This window comes from Ixodes scapularis, unplaced genomic scaffold (assembly GCF_016920785.2).
Source record: "Ixodes scapularis isolate PalLabHiFi unplaced genomic scaffold, ASM1692078v2 PGA_scaffold3__209_contigs__length_174095766, whole genome shotgun sequence".
In the NCBI taxonomy this organism is placed as follows: Eukaryota; Metazoa; Arthropoda; class Arachnida; order Ixodida; family Ixodidae; genus Ixodes; species Ixodes scapularis.
This window is the reverse complement of record NW_024609868.1, coordinates 149217479-149237586: the sequence shown is the minus strand read 5'-3', so window position 1 is coordinate 149237586 and position 20108 is coordinate 149217479.

Below are 20108 nucleotides of genomic sequence, written 5' to 3'. Positions count from 1 at the left end.
TTGAACTTCTTAAATTTTGCCGAATAATTAGATGAGCTAGACACTTTACAAAAATGTTCCGCAAGAACATTTGCCTGGCCTTTCAAGGTTGGCGAAGCCGAGGGAAAAAGAGGCGTTCTAAAAGAGAGGTAGTTACCCCGAATTTTTCTCACTCGGTCCCACACCTCTTTAGTAGTGACAAAACTGTTCACCTTGGAAACATATTTCATCCATGAGCTTTTCTTAGCTTGTTTCCTTGTCCAACGAGCCTTTGCTTTATATTTTTTAAACTCTATCTTGTTCCAGACAGTTGGGTAGCGGCAGAAAGTGCCCCAGGCCCTGTTCTGACGTTTAAGCGTAACAGAACAGTCTTTGGTCCACCAAGGCTTGCAGCGCTTAGGAAGATTTTCAGATGTTTGTGGAATAGAGGCTGAAGCAGCATTTATGATACGGTCCGTAACGTACAAGGTGGCATTTTCGGGAGTCATAGCTGGGTCAAGCACTGCTTCCAATGCAAAAAGAGCCCAGTCAGCTTTGTCTAATTTCCACCTGGGGATACGTGTTGAAAGTGATGGAGGTGCTACAGTACTTTCTAAAAAGACAGGAAAGTGGTCACTCCCAAAAGGGTTATCTAAAACCTTCCAAGAAAAACAGGGAAGTAAAGTTGGGGATGAAAGAGACAAATCGATGGAAGTGAAAGTATTATGAGCTGCACTGAAAAATGTAGGATCATGTCCATTTAAAAGGCAAAGGCCGGATGACAATAAAAATCTTTCAATGACACCACCACGGGAGTCTTGGCGAGCACTACCCCACATGGGGTGGTGGGCGTTAAAATCCCCCAAGATTAAAAAAGGTTGCGGAAGCTGCGCTACAAGTCCATGCAGGTCATGTAAATGCAGTGGAATATTTGGTGGCAAGTAAAGTGAAACAAGCGTAATAAGGAGGTCAAGAAGAATACGAACTGCCACTGCTTCTAGAGAGGTTGTGAGAGAAACAGAAGTACAGGCAATACCACTCTGCACAACCACAGCTACTCCACCAGAGGAGTTGCTATGGGATGCACGGTCCTTTCTAAAAACCTGATGACGACGTAGAACATTTGTTTGTGTGTCCTTGAGATGAGTCTCCTGTAGGCATATAGCGACAGGTCGAAGCTCATCAAGAAAAAAATTTATGTCATCAATATTAGGGAAAAGACCACGGCAATTCCACTGCATAATACTATAGTTTTTTGCCATTTAAACGAAAAAAATAAATAAATATATATATATATATAAAATATATAAAAGTGACCTAAAAGGGAGATCCGTTAAGGTTTAAAATCTATTTTTACACGTGGGGTACTCTGCTTTTTAGGAGGATCTTTCTGTTTACAAGTGGGGTCACTGGCAACAGAAAGAGACGACTCCGATCCTGAGAGGGGAGTATCCTCCTCGGACCTGGGCCCACTTACGTCCATGAGCTCGTCTGTTGCCGCCGGCAGTTGACCCTTGGAGGTCGTCTGCTTCGGCGACTCCCCGGGCTTCCTCTGGGGAGCAGAGGTGCGAGGGGGTAGGCCTCGGCCCTTAGGGGCCGAAGGGCCAGGTGGAGCAGGGGGGGTCAGCCCCTGCCCTGAGGTGGATGCTGAGGAGGCAGCATCCACCTTACGATTCGAAAGCGGTGTCACTGGCACCGCTCCCGAGGGTGCAGGAGACCTCGACGGGAGGCGCAGATCGTCCGTAGACGTCTGTGTTCCAGTCGAAACCATTGGCCGTACCGGTCCCCTATGTACGACCTGGGCATACGAGCCTTTGGAAACAAAGGCAAAACGCTTTTTGGCATCAATGTAGGAAATGTTTTCATTAACCTTCAAGGTGAGAATTTCTTTTTCTTCCTTCCATAACGGGCAAGATCGGGAGTATGCTGGGTGTTTTCCTTTACAGTTTGTGCACTGAGCTTCGTTCTCACACACATCAGCGACGTGCTCCTTACTAGAGCATTTGGCACAGGTCTCGCTGCCCCGACAGTTGCGCGACCCATGGCCGAACCTTTGGCACTTAAAGCAGCGCTGAGGGTTCGGCACATAAGGCCGGACACGGCATTGAAGGTAGCCTGCCTTGACATTAGTGGGTAGGGTCGTGGAGTCAAAGGTCAGAATGACATGCCTGGTTTTACGTTCTATGCCGTCGCGACGGATGGTGATGCGTCGTGCTGCAACCACTCCCTGTCCGGAGAGACCCTCAACTAGCTCTGTATCTGTCAAGTCGAGCAAGTCATCTTCAGAGATGACCCCTTGGACGGTGTTCAACTTTCGGTGAGGGGTCACACTGACCTTATAGTCTGAGACAGAGTTTAGGGCTAGGAGTGATTCACTTTGTTTCTTTGTATTCACCTCAACAAGGAGGTCGCCTGATGCCATCTTTTTGGCGCTAAAGTTCGCACCAATAATACTTTCAAGCACTTTAGATACTAGAAATGGAGAAAGTTTAGCCAGTGGCTTTTCACCCTCAGCGTGCAAAACAAGAAACTTTGAGAATTTAAAAAGATCAGGAGTCTTAGTCGGAATGTCAAGGACTTCGGTGCGGGTCCTTTTCAGGGCCCGATCAGTTGGTTTAGTACGAGAACCCATAAAGATGGGAAGGAATTTCAGTGCCCGGGTGCACCGCCCACCACGGAGCCCAACGAGGGGGTAAATAATGTGCCATAACAAGAAAGGCTTGGCTGACACAATTACTCTACCAGTGCTGCCCGGGCACTATAACCGAGTGTGGATGCAGGGACAGGACCTGTTTCCACTCAAGGTTAGCCCTTGCCGCCTAAGAAGGTGAAAAAGGAAGGAAGAGAGTGCAGAAGAAAAGAGAAAGAGGTGGAAGGAAAAGTGAAAGAAGGAAGAAGAGGGTAGAAGAGGCGACTGACTGAATCATCCTGGTCAGGCCAAGCCAGGACACCCGTCTACGAGAAGCAGGGGTCGAAGCAGTGTATTGCCTCGCCCAGGGGGCCCCGAAGGGTCCAAACATACCCCGGGCTCAGCTCAACCACCAGGGTCCCCTTTTCCCCGGACACGGGTACGCCACGCACAGCCAGACGTGGGTGGGCGAACCCACATGGCTCGGGGTTCGTAGTGACGCCACTCACCAAGCACCTACTAAAGTAGGTGCCCCCTGCGTGCGGGTATGGTGGCCCACGCGGCTGGGGTCCGTGGTGACGCTACTCACCAAGCACCTAGCACCTAAGGTGCAGGCGCCCCCTGCGGAGCTCGGGGTCCGTGGAGACGCCACTCTCCAAACACCTGCTTTCACAGGTGCCCCCTGCGGGGACCAGGAGGACTTAAACCAAAACTAAAGTCTGTAAGTTTGAAATTTGACACCTTAAACCACTTGGCCACCACCCAATTTTATTTCCAGGTCGTTCATCGAGGTATATGAATTTTGTTTGCAGCTGTCGGCTGCAGGAGAGGTTGCCTTATTTTCATTTACTTTACTATTCCCACCAAATATGACAAGTGATAAAGAATAGAACCTCATTTGGTTGGCCGAGGCACTGTGCTTGCATCAAGGCAAACTAGCCTGTCTTGCTGGGTTCATATTTTGTTTCATCACCTGTTTAGTTGATGATGATGATTAATGGTTTAATGGCGCAAAAGCGACGAAGGCCATGCTGCGCCAGACTACAAGACTAATGCGACTCACAGTAATGGTAATTGAGAGCATACATGAAGCTGATGTTTTATATATTTATGGTGAACAGAAAATGCAGTACTTAAATTTTGTGTAGAAGGCCACTTGCTTGCAAAAAGTTGAGGACCCGATTGAATGGAACGATGGGATGCTCGCCTAACAAAAGTGTTGGATGGAAAGGAATCTGATATGTAAAAAGCTCTGGAAAACAAGCAAGCCGGTTCTGCTCAAAGCCTGGACAAGAACACAAAATATGCAAAATTGTCAAAGGTTCACCGCAATGCTCGCAGCTTGGAGCGTCTTCTCCACAAAGAAGATGTCCGTGAGTCAGGAAGGTGTGGCCGATTCTAAGACGGCACAAGAGAACCTCATGAAAACGGTTTTTACGAGATGAATTCTCCCACAACCCCAAAACTGGCTTAATAGCATGCAGCTTATTTGCACTCTCTAGGTTCCACTCAGATTGCCAAGCATCGAGGAGAGCTTTCCTAAGGAGGGGTTTGATATCTTGAAAGGGTATCCCCCGTCGGATTTCTAGGAGATTGCTTGCGGAGGTAGCCAGCTGGTCTGCTTTCTCATTGCCTTTGATCCCAACATGGCTTGGGATCCAGCAGAATTTGATAACAAACCCACGCTCTAAGCAGCAATTGATTTTATAGCGTATTAGCTTAGCGAGCATGTTTTTTGTATCTCTTACAGAGCAAAGAGCAACGATGACACTTTGGGAGTCTACAAAAAGAATTGCCTTCATTGTTTTGCTGGTGGTGATATACTCAATTGCAAGGAGAACACCATATAGCTCCGCAGTAAAAATACTAGCCATGCAGCTAAGCCGCTGGGCCTGTATGAAAACCTCAGAATAAACAGCCGATCCCACTGCAGAAAAAGTCTTGGAGCCATCTGTATAAAATTGAGTATAGTCGTCATATTTATTCTGTAAGCCAAGAAATTCTTGTTGAATAAGCAGAGGGGAGACATTATGCTTGCTATACCGTGTGAATGACCAGTCGCATGATACTGGAAGCATTTTCCAAGGGGGAATACTCTCGGCTTCTTGGAGAAGGTTAATGCCATGAAGGTCGAGACCGAGAGATGACTGATCACTGTGAACACGAAAGCTCAATGGCCGCACAATGCTTGGTTTATTTTCAAAAAGGCGAGCAAATTGAGATTGCTGGAGAGCAAAAAAGGTTGGATGGTGAGGATTAGACAAAATCCTGGAAGTATAGCTCAAGCCCAGGTACTGCCGTCGTTTGGAAAGGGGCATCTGGTGAGAGTCCGCGTACAAGCTTAAAACAGGCGATGTCCGAAATGCACCCGTAGCAAGGCGCAAGCCAAGGTGGTGTATTGGGTCCAACATCTTCAGGGAAGATGGTCGCGCTGAGTTGTACACAACGGCACCATAATCAAGACGGGATCGTACCAAAGCGTTATACAAGCGTAGCAGGCATAGTCTGTCAGAACCCCAAGTTTTATGTGACAAAATTTTCAAGATGTTTAGGGATTTCAGGCACTTTTGTTTCAATTCCTTTAAGTGAGAGATAAAATTCAATTTCTTATCAAATATGACTCCCAGAAACTTATGCTCGGCTTTAACTGGTATAGGTGCTCTGTTCAATTCCAACACTGGCTCAAGAGACAGCCCTCGTCGAAGAGAAAATGGAACGCACACCGTTTTTCCGGATGAAAACCTGAAGCCATTTTCGTCGGCCCACTTACTGATCTTATTAATTGCTAGCTGCAGCTGGCGTTCACAGCTGGACAGATTACAAGAGGAAAATGATATCTGTAGGTCGTCGACATACAATGAGTGTTCAATGGAAGGTGGCAGTATTTGAGCTAGGGTGTTAATCTTTAAAACAAATAATGTGACACTCAGGATGCCCCCCTGAGGAACCCCATTTTCTTGAACAAATGTGTCTGATAATGTGGTACCTAGTCGAACCTGAAAGGTCCGCCCAGTCAGAAAAGCTTTTATACAACGCAACATGCGGCCCCGTACTCCGCAGGCATAAAGGTCTCGCATGATTCCATATCTCCAGGTTGTGTCGTACGCCTTCTCCAGGTCAAAAAATACAGACACACAGTGCTGCCTCTTTACAAAAGCCTCCCGGATTCTCGTCTCGAGGCGCACGAGGTGATCTAGAGTAGACCGGCCTTGGCGGAAACCACACTGATTGTTATCAAATAGGTTTTGTTCTTCAAGAAAAAACACCAGCCGTTTGTTGATAAGTCTTTCGTACGTCTTACCAAGGCAGCTCGTAAGGGCAATCGGGCGGTAGCTCGAGCAAAGAGAGGGGTCTTTGCCAGCTTTCAAGAGGGGTATAACATGTGCTCTTTTCCAGGATTCAGGGAAGTAAGCTTTTTCCCAGAGAAGGTTGAAAAAACTAAGCAGATGTTGTAGGGGCAGCCTACGAAGCATCTCATAGTGGATGAAATCAGGGCCTGGGGCAGACTGTTTCCTGATGTCAAGAGCCAACTCCAGTTCACGGAGCGTAAAGGGCTGGTTGTATGGTGTAGAGGTTGCCCCCGACATAACTATTCGCTCGCATTCTGCTTTCATTTTAAACTGTTTAAATGTGGCACTGTAGTTTTCAGAACTCGAAACGCTCTGGAAGTGAACGCCAAGAGTATTGCCTAAGTCTTTCAGTGATGTGGGGACATTCTTGAACAATGGAGGGATAATAAAACAGCGGTAATCCCCTTTGATTTTGCGATAACGGTCCCACACCTCCTTTGCGGGGACAAAGCTGTTCAGTGAGGAGACATATTTCGTCCACGATTTCTTTTTTGCTTGCCTTCTAGTCCAGCGGGCTTGAGCTTTTCGCCTTTTAAATTCAATCTTGTTATTTACGGTGGGGTACCGTCGAAATATGCCCCAAGCTTTGTCTTGTTTCTTCATTGTCGTGGAACATTCTTCAGTCCACCAGGGCCTGCACTTTTTTGGTAATTTCCCAGAGGTGCGAGGAATAGATTGTTCTGCAGCCTCAATTATCTTCTTAGTAACATAGGCTGTAGCATCATCTGGAGACAAGACTGATAATAAAGAAATATCAAATGTTGCAGATGAGCAAAAGAGTTCCCAATCCGCTTTGTCAAGGCGCCATCTCGGCGTACATTCTAAAAGCGTACTAACAGCAGCTAGGCTCTCTACGACAATCGGGAAGTGGTCGCTCCCGAATGGGTTTTCTAAAACCTTCCAAGAAAAACAAGGAAGCAGAGAGGGCGATGATAAAGATAAATCGATGCAGGTGAAGGAGTTATGAGCATCACTAAAAAAGGTTGGAGATTTCGTGTTTAAAAGACAAAGATTCGATGACAATAAAAGTCGTTCTATGAGTTCTCCACGTGAGTCAACTCGTGCACTGCCCCACATGGTGTGATGAGCATTAAAATCGCCTAATATTAAAAAGGGTTGTGGTAGTTGGGCAATGAGCTTTTGAAGTTCACGCATGTGCACTGTGATCTGTGGCGGAAGGTACAATGAAACAACGGTGATTAACCGGTCGATCAGAACCCTCACAGCCACTGCCTCGAGCGGAGTGTCCAGGGGCACCTCGGCACATGCCACCCCTCTCTGCACAACAACTGCCACACCACCGGCTGAATGAGATGATGGGCGGTCTTTACGAAAAGTGTGATAGGACCGTAAAACATTTGTATGACTGGAATTCAAATGAGTCTCCTGCAAAGCCAGAGCTATCGGTCGTAGCTCACTAAGAAAAAAACTAATGTCATCAATGTTGCGTAGGAGACCTCGACAGTTCCATTGCATAAAAGAAAGATGACCCATAAAAATTATTTAAAATCGATAAAAAGTTGTGGGCAAAAGTGCGTAAAAATATCGGTGTGGCTGCCTTTTAGTGAAATCTCCTAAAAACGTATAAAAAAGTAAAAAAGATACCTATATATAGTTCAGCTAATTTTCTTTCGGAGCTAAAATCCGAGGAATATTTCTTTTCTTTCTAGCATTGTCTTTCTGTCGTTCTGCGGGCTCACCCGCGGAAGACGACAAGGACTCCGCTCCCGAAGGAAGCAAGTCGTCGTCTGAAGCTAGACCGGCCTCTTCCATTTTCTCTTCCGTCGATACCTCTGGGCCCCTCAACGAGACTGCCTCGTCAGAGTGACCCGGCTTTCTCGCATTGTCGGTCAGGCGAGTGGGCTGTGCCCGGCCTCTGCCTGACGAGCCGGCAGGCACCTGGGATGCCTGCGCTGATTTTTTTTGGGGTGCAGAGGAAACATTGCCTGCCTTCGAGCATGAAGGCACAGGGGTGGCAGTTTCCATGCTACCCTCGGTGAATGGGACATTGACCTCCATGGCCTCCTCCACCCCCTGTGCAGAGGAAGGAGGGGATCCCTTTCGGACTTGGGAACGGGTGGGGTCAAGCACCACCCGAACCTTCGGGGCCAGGCGTTGCGGAAACGCCTTGGACTTCGTGAGCTTCTGTGGGGCCTCAGGCGTCTGAGATCCCACAGAAGTCTCTGTAGGGGTGAGGGGACTGGGTGGGCACTCAGTGTCTCGAAGACTATACTGGGTACCCACTGATGCCTTTGACAGCGACCTAGTCCCCCTGACGGCCGCCTCGGCGTATGTTCCTCCTTGAAGGAACGAAAAGCGTTTTCGTGCCTCATGGTAGCTCAAGTTTTCCTTTGTTTTTAAGGTTAAAATTTCTTTCTCCTCTTTAAACTTTGGACATGATCGCGAGTAAGCAGGATGGGAACCAGTGCAGTTGATGCACTTAGGGGTTGAGCTGCCACACGTATCTGTTGGGTGGTCTGTGCATGCACACTTTGCGCAGGTTGTCTTTCCGCGGCAGGTGGCAGAGCCATGACCAAACCGTTGACACTTGAAGCAGCGTCTCGGGTTCGGGACGTATGGGCGCACCTTACAGTGGAGGTAGCCCGCCTTGATACTTTGAGGCAGCACAGTGGAAGAGAATGTAAGTACAATATGTTTTGTTGGTCCCTCGTTTCCGTCTTTACGAAGCAGGATTCGTCGTACTGCCGTTACTCCTTGACTGGAAAGGCCTTCCAAAATCTCCTCGTTACTTGACTCTAGCAAATCATCCTCGGAAATTACTCCTTGGCAATTATTTAGAGTTCGATGTGGAGTGACGGAGACTCTATACTCAGAAATCTTGTTTAGGTCCAAGAGGGCAGCACTCTGTGTGCCATTTTCCACTTCAACAAGCAAGTCACCAGATACTAGCTTCTTTGCTTTGAAGTTTTTGCCTACAAGGGTTTCCAGGGTTTTTGCGATCAGAAAAGGTGACAACTTCGCAAGAGGTTTTTCGTCTTGTTCAGAGTGCATAACAAGGAATCGGCTAAAAGTGTTCTGTACCGGTGAAGACTTATCATTCAGTTTTACTTCGGTCCGACCCCTTTTCAGGGGCCGATCAGAGGGTTTAGAACGGAGGGGTGCCATAAGAGGGGCAAAGAATGTTCAGAATCCGCGGTGCACCGCCCACCACCGAGCCCAACAAGGGGTTAGGTAACGCACCATAACAAGAAGGGCTTGGCTGGAGACGTTACGCTAACAGTGCTGCCGGGAAACTATACCCAAGTGTGGGTCAAGACAGAGGTCTATTGCCACCCAAGGTTAGCCCTTGCCGCCAAAGAGGGGTGAAAAGGAGGAAGAGAAATGAGAGAGAAATAAAGGGAGCAGGAAAGGTAAAGGTAAAAGATTGGAGGGGATAGTAGAAGAAAAGGCGACTAGACTGAATCATCCTGGCCGGGCCTTACCAGGACTCCCGTCTACAGGAAGCAGGGGCCAAAGTGGTGTGTTGCCTCGCCCGGGGGGCCCCGAAGGGTCCAAACCTACCCCGGGCTCAGCTCAACCACCAGGATGCCCTTTTCCCTGGACACGGGCTCGCCACGCACAGCCAGACGTGGGTGGGTCTTACCCACTTGTTACTCAGGGTCCGTTATGTAGCCAACGTGGCTGGGGTCCGTGGTGACGCTACTCACCAAGCACCTAGCACCTAAGGTGCAGGCGCCCCCTGCGGGGCTCAGGGTCCGTGGAGACGCCACTCTCCAAACACCTGCTTTCACAGGTGCCCCCTGCGGGGATCACCTGTTTAGGATTCTGTTGTCGCTCATCAAAAGAAGAAAAAAAAAACTGACTAATTCTGACTTATTCTGGTGTGCAGGTACCCTTGGCAGTAAACTCTGCTAAATGGGGCAAAATATAGATACTTTTTTTTAGCAAATATGCATCGTTTTAGCAAAATGAGCTACACTATTTGACTAACGTGAAACAGAACGAGCCTCTCCACTTGGGTCTTTTTTCATCTCTCGCAGACACTATTTCCTGCTTTTTGTGGTTTGTATCAGACTTTTGTATTCTGTCCGGCTAAAGCATCTGTGTTACACTAAGACTGGGTTCTTTAGGATATCTACAGGTATTCTTCGCAGCAAATGGCTTCCAATCAGGAACACGGGTTTGTTCTCGGCCACCGAGAGCAAGTATTTTCAAGGTCAGCTATTGCCCGCCTATATGAGTTTTGTATTTCATTCCTCTTGAATGCCATAACCTATGTGTAGTGGTCTTGCACTAGTATTTTGTTGTCTCTCTTCTGCAAAAGCACCCAAGTTTAATTAAGACCGGGTTCTTTCTTATACATGCAGGTCTTGGTGGCAAGCACCAGCCAATCAAGGCCAGAAGTTTGTTTTTTGCCACGCATGGCAAGTGTTTTCAAGGTGAGTGATTGATGCCTATCTGAGTTGTTTGTTTCATTCCTCACAGACACTCTATTTCCTGTCTGTATAGTGGTCTTGTTTCAGGCTTTTGTGTCTCTGTCTGGCCAAAGCATCTGTGTTAGACTAATCTTTAGGATATCTGCAGCAATTCTTGGCAGCAAGCGGCTGCCAATCAGGAACACGAGTTTGTTCTCGGCCACCAAAAGCAAGCATTTTCAAGGCGAGCTATTGCCCGCCTATATGAGTTTCAGCATTCATCAAGGAGCGCAAAATCAAAGCCCGGGGGTTGCCCATTGCAAAAATGTTGACTCGGAGGAAGCTTTATAAAAGTATCCACCTGCTTCTACAAGACAAACCAAAACTAAGAATGTGGGTTCCATTTGAAAAAAAAACAAACATTGTCAGCCCGAATTAACTCGGGGACGGCACGGAGCAAACAAGCCACGGTACAAGTATGCTTGGTTCAGGCGTTTGTAGGGGTGGTAGATGACTCAATGTTTTCTAAAAAAAAATATTTTTTTTTCTTAAAGTGTGGTGGTCGAATATTCAGGGATGGGCATTGAGTCGGGATGTTAAGGTAAAAACTTCATCCACATGTCGGGATTCATGTGCCTTGTCCCCCTAGCGAGGGGGACAAGGCCTTCAAAATTTTGGGTTCGCAAAAGGGGTGCGTCAGTATTGACGTCTCATTTTACATCATGCGTCTCAATTTAAAACGCACTATAAATGACATGCCTGAGATTCGTTTGGGTGTACTCCCTCTCAGCAAGTATATAGTTCTGTCTCAAAAAGGTCTAATCTGATGTTGACCGCTCCTCAGGTCTCCACCGACGATTCATCAGGACGAGACCCAACCGGGACACTAGGGAGGAACGGCTTAAGCAAGGAAGGCTACATATACGACAGCTTCTTGCGGACAAGAAACGAAAATAGATAGATGGTGGGTGTTTCATTTGCTATGCCTTTTGGCGTGCCCATTATGTTTGTTATATTTCAAGATTCCTGCAGAGTTCGGTTTCAACTATTGTAAAATACCAAGCATGCGCCCAGGTCGCAGAAGCGCCTACCCTCTGATTTGGAACAATCCGCAAATAAGCAAAGGGCATACCAGACACCCATCCACCTGTTTTGAGCCGTGCTCAAAATATTGAAAGAGCACATCAAGCGCCAGGTGCTGTGGCGTCTTTGCCACAATAGCGCCAGTCGCAGAGCTGACAGATTCGTGACTGGCGCAAGCCATGGCATGGCCTTTGGGAACCAGGGAATTGAGATTAAAGAAGTAGCGCAGAAATGGGAGGCGAGTGGTGAAGGTGAGCAGAGTTAACAGAAAACAAGGACGAAGGGAGTTCCGTCGCATGAGGCATCTGTGTCCCGTGCATGTAATTTTGAGTGTGCTGTAGGTGGCTACCCAAAAAAATTGTTACTTGGACGTAACTAATCGCAAATCTCTCTTGCAGTTTCCATGGCCCACAAGCCAGCCGGCGCCAGTTCGTTCTCGTTCAAAGGTGAGGATTCTAGATTTTCTACATTGCTCTGAAGCAGCAATACTGAAGCCAGACAAGCGGTACGGCATATTTCATTGACAGAACGACTGGGGTCGCTTTCACTGAAGCTTGTTTTGTTGCAACACATGTGTGTATTGCAGCAAAACAAGCTTCAGTGAAAGCTTCCCTACTTGTTCTGAGCTCCGTCAATTAAAGGGGCCGTACCGCTTGTCTGTCTGGCTTCAGTGTTGCTGTAGGCGACAAAACGTGTGCCCAGTTTTGTCACAAGAGGCATATTACGTCACGCACATGTAATTTTGAATTTATCCGGCTTAGTGTGCTGTAGGTGGCTGGTCAAAGAAATTGATACTTGGACGCAGCTAATCGTAAATCTTTCTGACAGTTTCCACAGCCGAAGAGCCAGCAGGTCCCAGTTTGCTTTTCTTCAAAGGTGAGAATTCCAGATTCCCGAAGCAGGAATACTGAAGACATACGACCGGTACAGCATTTTTAATTGACGGAGCTCAGAACGACTGGGAGCTCCTGCATTGAAGCTTATTTTTCTGTAATACAAACGGGCAACATTGACACGTGCCCAGTTACGTCGCAAGAGTATATCTATGTCCCGCGCATGTGATTTTGAATCTTTCAGACTTAGTGTACTTTACGTGGCTACTCAAAGTAACTGCCACTTGGACGCAACTAACCGCAAATCTCTCTTCCAGTTTCCACGGCCTACAAGCAAGCAAGCACCAGTTCGTTTTTCCTCAAAGGTGAGCATTCCAGATACTCTAGTTAGGTGCGAAGCAGGAATAGTGAAGCCAGACGAGCGGATACGTATATTTAATTGACCGAGTTCAGAATGACCTGTGGCAGTGGCATTGAAGCTTTTTTTTCCACAATCAAACGCAGACATAATTTGAATCTATCCGGCTTGGTGAAGGATTGCTACTTGTCGCAAACTAATCACAAATTTTTATTTTGCAGTTTCTATATGGCTACAGCTAGCAGGTGCTGTTTTCATTAAGGTGAGGATTTCACATTCTGTTTTCAAACATCAAGTTTTTGAATGAGAGTCCTAAATCATTAACTTTCTTTTGCAGTAAATGCCAGATCCTCCAGTTGAGGAATATGTCAAATATATTTGGTATGGATAAGTCCAGTGTTTTGCTTCTTTATTCACAATTTGACAACAGCAACATTTTTTTAATTTATCACTCAGAAATACACACAAGAAGAGACTGCGTTGCAGAGAAATGTTGCGCTGAACGTGATATTCCAACTCGTATATAGTTTTATTGGTAGCCGATATAATATATTGGATTCCAATATCCATGATACGCTGAGTATATTGGAATCGTAAACCCTTATTGGATCCCCATACGACACATGGGGATCCAATAAGGGTTTATACGGTATTGGATTCCAATATTTTCAGCGTATTATGGATATTAGAATCCCATAACAAATCCTTATTGTAATACAATACAATAAATGTAATGTTTTCCAATACAGTGTCTATATTGTATTGCAATACAATAAATAGATATTGTTTACCAATATCCATAATACGCTGTTCATATTGGGGTTTTCCAATAGGGGGGTGAGGACCCTTGCAGTTCGCGCAGGCAACCGAACCTTCACAGACGTCGCTCACATGGTCGTGGCTCGCACACTTTGCACACGTCTCTCTCCCCCGACAGCTGCGCGACCCGTGACCAAAACGCTGGCAACAGAAGCATCGCTGTGGGTTCGGGACGTATGGTCTGACACAGCAATTCAGGTAGCCAGCTTTGACGAGTGCAGGAAGCGTGTGACGTTCAAAAGTCAGGATAAGGTGTTTAGTTTTCACCTCTGCGCCGTCACGCCTCGTCATAATGCGTTAGACCGCCACTACTCTAGATGCCCGCAGGCCTTCCAAGATCTCGTCTTCACTACTGGTAAGGAGATCGTCTTCTGAAATCACCCCTCGAATGGTGTTGAGGGTTCAGTGGGTGCTCACTGTTACCGGCACGTCACCTAGGGATGTCAATTTTAGAACAGTAGTGCTCTGGGATTTTTTTTGCAACTTCAACGAGCAGATCACCAGAATGCAGTTTCTTCGCTTTGTAATCACCACCTATCTGATTGTCAAGAACTTTCGCTACAAGGAACGGTGACATCTTTGAGAGAGGATTGTCAGGGGCCTCGGAGTGGATCACCATAAATCTTGAAAAGTTTCGTCTTCTTTATCTTTTACTATGACCGTTCGTTCGGGACGATGCCTCTTAGCGGCACGTCCAGAACTGGGGGTTTTGGTTTGGGGGGTTGCCATAAGAGGCGAAGTTTGTTCGGAACCTGTGGTGTGCCGCCCACCACGGAGCCCAACATGGGAATAGATAACGCACCATAACAAAAAGGGCTTTGCTGGAGACGTTATGCTATTAGCACTGCCCAGGAACTATAACCAGGTGTGGGTCTGGACAAGGGGTCTGTCGCCACCCAAGGTTAGCCCTTGCCGCCAAAGGAGTTGAAGAAGGAAAGAAGAGAAATGAGAAGAGTAAAAAGAAGGAGAAGACAAGGGTGAAAGAAGGGAGGGGATAGTAGAAGATGTGGCGACTAGACTGAATCATCCTGGCCGGGCCTTACCAGGACTCCCGTCTATGAGAAGCGGGGGCCAAAGTGGTGTATTGCCTCGTCCGGGGGGCCCCGAAGGGTCCAACCCTGCCCCGGGCTCGGCTCAACCACCAGGATGCCCTTTTCCCCAGACACGGGAAAGCCACGCACAGTCAGACATGGGCGGGCGAACCCGCATGGCTCGGGGTCCGTGGAGACGCCACTCTCCGAACACCTGCTTTCACAGGTGCCCCCTGCGGGGGAATGGCGTGTCCTTGCCACAGAGAAAATGTCGATGGGTCACACGTGAATGCCTAATTCTCAAACGACACATTAAAACTTCATGGCGACGGTCTCTATGGTGCTGTTGTTGTTGTTGTTTACGGTTTTAATGGCGCAAGAGCAACAATGGCCATACTTTGCCAAACAAGGTGGGTCAATAAAAAGGGTGAGTTGAATTAAACTATGGGGGAATAGTTCTATAATTTGTTTAAAAATCCAATCTTTTCAAGAAAATCAAAAAGATATTTGAATGAAATCAGTGGTCGCTCACCAAGTAGCAAGGCAGGTTGAAATGGAATGCAATATTTGAAAAGATCAGGAAAAAAAAGAAACAAAATCTTTCCTTAGAAGCAGAGATCCATTACCTCTATAGAAGCTGCCGCCAATGATAATTGGAACCCTGCCTCATAAGAAACAGATGCCGGCACGGCATACGATTAAACTTCAATACTGTCATCTGCGAATTTGTACAACTGTGAAATAAACAAAAATTCTATTATGAAGAAAATTTCCATGTTTCCTCTTGCACTCATCTTTCTTCATTTTTTTTTTGTTTTTGGATGACTAGATGTCTTGTTAGGATTGTACAGATATATATAATTATGTAGCAGACGACCACAGCAAATCTGACAACATCAAGCATCACCATGAAACGAATTGGACATTGGATGAACTAATTCGGGCAGTGAGGGAGCAAAAATATCAAATTATGGGGAAGTTCAGTCCCACAATCACGACTCAAACAAAAATACAGGCATGGGACGAAATTTCCAGAGTCATGGACTATTTGCGCACTTCAGACCAGTTGCGGCAGTGCTGGAGGAACCTTTTAAAAAAGACCAGAACATTGTACAGTTTATAGAAGAAGCATGACCAGCACACAGGCAAGTCCACTGTGTTCTGAAGTTACAAAGATATTGCATTGCTTTTGTGATAATATATGAACAATCAAACCTAGAAAGGTGAATATGGACATTTGCATATTCGTGCACCTTTGCCCTCTGCTGGGAGTTGACATATCTCCCAAAAACAGCAGTAAAAGCAATGTGACAGCATGCGAAGACCATTTATTGCAGTTTATGTACCAGTTCTGCACTGGCTGTACGGAACTCTTAAAACAGTTCTAGTGAAAGACCAAAAACTTACACAATGTTAACGCATATTTTTTTTAGAGCACAATGGTCGAGGCCAACCAAGGCCGACAAGCCAAACTGTAAGAAAGCAAAAATTGCATGATTACATAGTCCACAGTTTCAGCAATGTTATCTGGCAATCACTGAATGATTAAAAGAATGTATCATGCAGCATTTGTGTTTATTTTGATTTTCCCATGAAAGTTCCATTCATACTTGGCTGAACAGTGAAGTAGTAGACGAGACGAAATTACTATGCCTTAATTTCTTAGGTGCTGGGCCAAACCCCCATGTCCTGACACCCCTCGTCGAAGCCGTCCTCGAGGTGATCGGCGAGGAATTGGTTAACCTGTGTGGGTCGTATGCCACCATACGTGACACGAAGAGTAGGCGACTGGTTAATAGACCCGACTGTGTGATGAGTAAATGGTGCTAAGGAACCGGTCATAGTGAAGCAGAACTGTCGCTCCAGGCGAGGCTCTAGAAGACAAGGACAAATGTTGATAACAGAAGAATTTTTCAGATGGTAACAGTATTATACAAGATGGGCATGTTACCATTTGAATAGCATTACTGCCGAGTACTTTTATATACACACCAGTTGTATTTCAACCAAAAAAGCTGAGAGGCGGCTCGAAATATAAGCCATGAAACCGTCTTCCAGAGTACACTCCAAGATCGAATGAGGCACAGCGTTACCACATTTCTAATTATTTTTAACAAGACTGAAACAGTATCACCGAAGCTACAAATTTATAAAATAGGACAGCATGCAATGACAAATCAGGCAGGAAAGCTGTTTAGCATCATTTCATAAAGATAAAGTGCAACAAAGTGGCAATGGCTTTTTTCTATGCTAACTGTACCAGGCTTTGAATATGTAGATTAAAAGACCACACACAGTACAACCATCCCGTTGCTAGTTTTACTAACTTAGGAAAATTGGCTCAAACACTACCTTCAAACCGGTTGTGAAGTGAACAACCCCCATGATGGTAACCTGTGTGAGTAAAATCAATGCCAGTGAAGCTACGTGCTGTAATGTTTGAAGTTATCCTATCAATGTGCACAGTGCAACGTGGTTTGACTGGACATATGACCGCTACTTTTATGAACTGTTAATCACATTGCTACAAATCTGCATTCTAACCTTTAGCAGTGAAAGTGTACACACACGCACATGCACATGCTCTTTACAGCCAAAGGCACATTTTCCCACACCGTGTGTTGGGCAATTTCGCAAGAAGTAACAACACTGTGCTCCAACCTCAAGCCACCACGTCAGTGTATAAAACAGCTTAGCTGGCAAACTTTGTCCTCTGCATCCACACATATGAATGAATTTCGGCACAGCATCAGTATCTTTATCGGGGTTATGAATGTCACACAGTGTGTTCTCTTTGCCCATACTGACAAGAACAAAACCTGACCACTCTTTACATATGCGTTTGTAGCAGTGACAGCTCCAGGGGAATAGCAGCAAGCCTGGTCGCTAAGGGAGCAGAACAAGTGCGAAAGTGCCGCACGAGAGCCTGCCACAGAAGGCGGTGCAGCGGGCTCCAACTAATGTGCCGTACAGCCGACGTTGGTGCCGGGAGGCTGCACAGCGTTTTCTGCAGGAGACAGAGAGACAGCAGCAACTGGAGGGAGCGAATTTCCTGCTGAAGAAAGAGTCCACACAAGGGGTGAAGCAGCTGCTGCAGAGTTTTATCATCAGTCAAAAAATTACAAGAGGACCAAAACACTTTAATTGGACTGGAAACACAGCATGCAGAATTGCAAATCAAATTGTTAAAAAAAACAATTAGTAGGAAAGCAAGCATTGACATATTATGCTGTTTTTTATTTTCATTTTGAATATTTGTTTACATATCACAAAGCCAACTCAGCTGCTCAGAAATAAAATACATTTTACTTGCAACGGTCAATAGATTTCCGGAATCAGATCTGCAATACTCAGTCTCATCCTACGATGAACTAAGGTCAGACACTACAGGCCGCCGGGTCCAATCACGAGTCTGTTTGAAACCACGTGGTATATTTGCTCTGTCGTACATATCAGTGGGCCAAGACTCATCATGCGGAGGCAAGTTTTCATCTGCTTATCGAGAACTCGCAGTGGCTCCGACTGCTTGCTAGGTTTTTGCTCTAGTTCCTTGTCGCAGCTAAGAGATCGGTGCTGCGCACCCATCTCTTAGCCAAATGCTGAGCTTCAGTGAAGACTACGACATGGACTACTTCTCAAAAGCTGTGAAAGAGCCTCCAATAAAAAACATGAAGCAGGCTGCAGATCCAGAGGATTCGCCCCTTTACGATGACGGCCTGCCTGCGCAAGAAGAATTGGCGGTGGTGCAGCCACATCCGGCACTTCTTAAGCAAGTTGATGACAAGGTATGACTTCTTTATTCACATTTGTTTTTATGTAAATTTTCTGTTCTATAGGCATCATAGAGAAGAATAAATTATGGTACAATGAGAGCTAGTGACGAGAGATCAAAAAAGGAAATGACTTAAAGCTTAAGAAACTCCGAGTGAGGCTTGAGTATCCTAATATCGCTCCGCAAAGTAAGTAAGATTAAGGTTTTAATGGCGCAGCAGCAACTGAGGCCATAATGCGCCAAACAAAATGTTTATTAAAACTCAGCAAAACAGATGATAGACTAGAGAAGATTTTTATAACTTGTGTAGATAACCAGTTTTGTTAAGAAAATTAAAAACTCGTCTAAGTGGTACTAAAGCACTGTCACCAAGTAAAAACATAGGATGAAAGGGTAGATAGTTTCTAAAAAGTTCAGGAAAACATGATATGCACAGTTGATGATAAAACCTACACTCCCATAGAATGTGTAAAATTGTAAGTAATTCCCCACAATGGGCACAAAGTGCAACTTCTTCGCCACAGAGGAGGTACATATGTGTCAGACGTGAGTGGCCGATTCTCAAGCGACAAAGCATAACCTCGAGACGACGGTTTCTGTGAAATGAACTTTCCCAGATGCCTATCATTGGTTTAATCACGTGGAGTTTGTTGTTGGTTTCAGTGTCCCATTCTAGCTGCCAAGTCTTTAAAAGAGATTTCTTTAAAAGTGGTTTAAAATCCTGATAGGGCAGGCCAAAAGATGCTATTGAATCTGTGGCAGATGCAGCCAAGCGATCCGCACTCTCATTCCCTGCAATTCCCACGTGACTTGGTACCCAGCAAAATTTGATATTACTTCCAAGGCGCAGAGCTCTGTTTACTTTAAAACGAACATGTTGTGTAAGTACATTCTTTGTGGAAACTCTGGAAGAGATAGCAGCTAAGACGCTTTGTGAATCGACAAAAATGACTGCGTTCAATACATTGTTATCCAGAATATGCTCAATGGCTAATAAAATACCATAGAGCTCTGCAGTGAAGATGCTTGCCATCGAGTCAAGTTGCACAGCTCTTCCAAAGCCACTAGAATAAACTGCGCAACCAACGGAACATAAAGATTTTGATCCGTCGGTGTAGTATTCGGCGCAACCACTAGATATCCTTTCTTGCAAAGATAGAAACTCTTGCTGAAGAAACTGTGGAGCCACGGTCTTCTTACTGTATTTGGTAAAAGACCAGTCACAACATACGGGTAGCTCGTTCCAAGGGGCAATTCTCTCCATAGATTTTAGCAAGTTAACACCACTTGTGGAAGGGACAGGGAGGCTGAGAGAGCTACAAATACTTTGAACTCGAAAACCTAGGGGGCGCACAATTGTTGGCTTGTTTTCAAACAAATTACAGAACTGTGGAATTTGTAAAATACTATAAGCAGGATTTTTCGGATCCGAAAGCACTTTGTAATAATAACACAGGCTCAAGTACTGTCGGCGTTTTTCCAGAGACATTTGATGAGTGTCCACATACAAGCTTAATACGGGTGACGTGCGAAATGCCCCAGTGGCTAGCCGGAGTCCGAGGTGATGAACCGGATCCAACATCTTTAGAGTGGAAGGTCGTGCCGAACCATAAACAATCGCTCCATAATCCAGACGTGACCGAACTAAAGCATTGTACAAACGTAGGAGGCATCGTCTGTCAGACCCCCAAGATATATGTGACAGAACCTTAAGAATGTTTGAGGATCGCAAGCACTTTTGCTTTACTTCCTTTAAATGAGACTTGAATGTAAGCTTTTTATCGAAGACCATGCCTAAAAATTTATGTTCCTGCTTCACCGATATTTCTATGTTATTCAATTGTAAGATTGGGTCCAAAGTCAAACCTCGTCGCAGGGAAAACGGCACACACACAGTTT